A 4,516-nucleotide genomic window follows, 5' to 3' on the forward strand; every position below is an offset into this window, starting at 1 on the left:
AACCCCACCCCCTACCCCCAAATATAATCCACTCTGCAACCCTCATTGCGTACTCCTACGATAAAAATAATGCCCTAAAATATAATACTTTAAGACTGAGAAAAACTGGATGAAATATGTTTACGGCATTGAAGGCTATGGGGGAAAGAATAGTCTAAAAGGAGCAAAGATTTTTATAAATTAGTACCTAACTTGTCAAGGACTAGAAAGCATTATACTGAGTGAACTAATTCAGTGCCACAAAGACAAATACTGTATAAAACCATTATTGAAGAATTAGTATGAGGATCCAAGGCAGGGGAGAGGGTGGAAATAAAGGGGTGAGGATGGGAGGGGGAGGGTGTTAATTATAGGGTTGTGCAATTCCATGCGTGAGTGAGGTGAAGGAAATGGGAAGGATCTTTTGTGAAAAACAATGTATTCAAATTGTAAATAAATTAGAATAAAATTTTAAAATAAAAAAGGAAGAAGATAGCCTATCAGTATCTCTCGTTTCTTCAGTTTGACTTTGTTTCTTGTTATTTTCTGATACACTCAGATTTATTATTTACCTCTGCAGCAACTCTACTGAAAAGAGGGCTCTTTGTTCCAGTACCAATTGCTCTTAAATACACTTCAACTCATAACAACCTTATTCTGTGCACAGAATGGAATGGCTCCAGAGGGTTGTGATATTTCAGAATTGTGATCAAGTTTTTCTTCTAAGGTCTCTCTGGATGAGTTCAAACTACCAACCTTCAACTTCTTTTGACTAGGTCACCACAGCAGTTTAGCTTAATAATTAAGTATGTCTGGTTTGAGCATTGAGCTCATTTTAAAAATTATCTGTATTAGATCAAATTGATAACTACAACTTAAAAGGTTAGATGTAGAGCTTAGGGAACAGTGAAGTTGTATTAATAGTGGTAGATTTTTTTTAAATAGTCATAATAGTTTCATACCTTGAAGAAATACATTAATACTGTTGAAGCGTGTTTCAGTACCTGGTTTCGTCAGTTACTGCCTGTTCACAGATGTTATATAGAAAGGAAGAGAAGACAGAACATTTGCATTACTTCTAAGGCATTAACTGTCCTTAACATCCCCTCTAAACTCATTTATTTCTTGATTAAATACCCAAGCCATTGTGTCCTTTGTCTCCAAGAGTTCTAAACTACCTTTTCAAAAATAGCATCCTGTAATTGGCACCAGCCCAACAGTCTTCTAGGTCGTATAGCCCTGGTGTGTCCACTTGCCATACAGAGGTAACTTGTGGTTGCTGTGAAGCTGAACACTGTGACACTGATATGTCAAATGCGATAACAGTTACCCATGGCAGACAGTGTTTGGGGACACCCTCCAGTTAAAACAAACTTGGAAGCAGGAGTGGCATCCAATTCTGAAATATCTTGTCTCCAGAAACCCTATGAACCTGGAGAAAGGATGAAAGTCAGGTGTGTAAGTGTCGAGGACTTTTGTTCATAGGGTTGCTGTGAGTCGCCCATGACTCAAGGGCACTTACCAACAACAACTGGCACCAGTAGTCAGGAAATCAAAAGAAAAATTGCATTAGGTAAATCTGCTGTCAGGTACCTGTCTAGTGTACTGAGAAGCAACGATGTTGGTGTAGAGACTAAGGTGTGCCTGATCCAGTAAGGTCTTCGCAATTACTTGTTATGCATCAGAGATAGACAATGACCGATCCTTAGAGAAGGACATTATGCTCCGAAGAGTGGAGGGACAGCACAGGAGAGGAAGATCCCAGATGAGATTAACTGGTACAGTAACTAGGGCAATGAGGGTAGGTGCATCAGAGCCAGTGAGACTGGGTCAGGAAAGGGCAGGCTTCAGAGCTATAGTACAGAGGAACGCGAGGAGTCACAGGTGACTCGATGGCACATAACAGGTGCGTCAGAGTCAGTGAGACTGGGTAAGGAAAGGGCAGGCTTCAGAGCTATTGTACAGAGGAACATGAGGAGTCACAGGTGATTCGATGGCATATAACAACAGTGCACATGAATTCACTACTTACTCCTTGCTGATTATCACAACTGGGCAAAACTTAGAACAAGTTCCATTATGACTGCAAAAGAGACCTGACAGGGAACTGAATTTTTTTTTATGTGGGGGTGAACTGGAATGCTAACCAGAATAGAAAAGGTTATGGGGCCCAACTTAATCTCTCTCTTACAAAATAAAGGTAGTATGCAATTACATGGCAACCAAAACTTTTGTCTAGTTGACTTAACAGTGATGCCTAGTTAACAGAGAATGGTGGAGAGCACCACTTTGAATATGTATTGCTTTCCAGAGTGCTGGCAATAAGCTGATATTATGCAACAGGCTTCTTAAAGGGGTTCGCGACATCTTGTCTAAATCTCGCATTTCAAGGCTTCCACTTCTAATATTTCTTCTTCTGATGAGCACTCCCAGTTACCTGGATTTTAAACATTTGGATTTATTCCATTTTTGTTTTGTCACACAATTGAACTAGTTTAAACTGGTTGGAGCCCTTACAACTGAGTTTTTTAAAATGATGTGGCTCTTTCCCTGTCATTTCATATGGAGGTAAAAACACAGCATTTGATTAAGTTCCAACTCATAGTGACCCTCCACTAAGGTTCTGAGGCTATAAAGCTATGGGAAGAAGCTGATGGAGCTGGGTGGATTTGAACCATCTTTAACCTTTTGATTAGCAACCCAACACATAAAGCACTATGCCTCCAGGGCTCCTTTCAAATTGAGATCATACAACTATTTAAAAACTTTATATCAATTCTATCAAAATTAAAAATGTTAATCTCTGACGCACCAAATGCAAAAAACCGGCACTTAACAATTACTAATAAAGATATTTATTCACGACTCCATAGAATCACTTCTCACTTATAGAAGGATGCACATAATATTATGTTGTTTTTGTTGTTTAGTGCTGTCGAGTCATAGATGACTCATAGCGACCCTCTGAATGAAAGGCCTGAGCATTGTTCATGCATAGAGTTTCTGGAGGCAAGCCATTTCGGAAGTGGATGCCGCTCCTGCTTCCAGGCTTGTTTTAGTCGGGAAGCTCCAGCCAACACTGTCCACCATGGGTACCTATTACCATGATTGGCACATCACTGTCACAGGCTTCAGCATCACAGCAACCCCGAGTTACCGATGTACAGCAACACACAGACCAGTGCTATACCACCTAGAAGAATGTTTGACAGGAAAACAATTTGAATCTGGCCGAGGGCCGCAGATGAAAATCACCCACCTTCGGTTTGGTAGCATAACTTCCTTTCCACTAGGCCAACATAGGTAAAATATAATCTTCAAAAGTTCAAGGATGAACTTAGCCTAATAAATTTCAAGGCAGTTTACTTAACCGTGAAAATGTCTATAATTAAATAATAAACACACATATACATATTGCCTAGCAGTAAGAAACTGCACAGCAATCCCAAAGGCATGTGGTTCAAATGCACTAGTTGCTTTGCAGGAGGAGGATGGGCAATCCTGTGTGATTAAGTGCCTCTGAAAACTCGCCCGAGGGTCAGATACAGGTCTTACACAACAACAACATACTTATAAGTAAAGCTGTAAGTTGTTCTCAAGTCAACGTTACCTAACAACAACAAGAGATACAGAAAGAAGAAAGACTAAGGTAAATATTGCAATGGCATCCTTGAAAAAGAGAAATGTCAACATATTTAAAAATAATTTCTATCTAATGTTTTTTTAAAGCTAAAGACTTTAGAATTATACTAATATTTAAAAAATTAATTCCCTCTTCCTTCATCAGAAGTATACACTGGTAAAAGTTAGGAAGATGTTTTCCAGATTTTTCTATGCAAATACAGGTATACTTTATAGATGCATATGAAGGGATGTTCTTTTATTTATAAGGTTATACGCCTATAGTCTCAATGTCAAGAAAACGAAGATTCTTGCCACTGGCCACTGGCAGCATCATGATGGATAGAGAGGAGTTTGTAACTATTAACAGCTTCATCTTGCTTGGCTCCACAATTAACACCATTGGTACATGCAGTCAGGAAATAAAGAGACACATTGCCCTGGGCAAATCTGCAGCTAAGGACCTTTCCAAATTATTGAGGAGTGGTGATGTCAGTTTGAAGATTAAGGTGCAACTGATTCAGACTATAGTCTTTTCGATCTCTTGCTATGCATCTGAGATCTGGACAATGAATAAGGACAATGAGAGGAAAAGGATTGACACTTATGAGCTGTGGTGTTGGAGAAGAGCACTGAACATTCCATGGACAGCAAACAGAACAGTTATGTCTTGGAGAGAGTGCAGCCAGAGTGATCTTTAGAGGCAAGAATGATGAAGCTTCACCTTACATACTTTGGACATGTTGCTGGGAGGTGCTATTCCTTGGAGGAGGACATGATGCTGGGAAGGGTGGAGGGTCTTCGCAGGAGAGGAAGACCCTCAACCAGGTGGATTGACATGGTGATCGCTGCAAATGGGCCCTTTTGTGTCAGGAGTTGTGAGGATGACGCAGGATAGAACAAGGATCAGATATTT

Source organism: Elephantulus edwardii, unplaced genomic scaffold (assembly GCF_000299155.1).
Source record: "Elephantulus edwardii isolate Elephantulus edwardi_28Jun2011 unplaced genomic scaffold, EleEdw1.0 scaffold00046, whole genome shotgun sequence".
Lineage (NCBI taxonomy): Eukaryota > Metazoa > Chordata > Mammalia > Macroscelidea > Macroscelididae > Elephantulus > Elephantulus edwardii.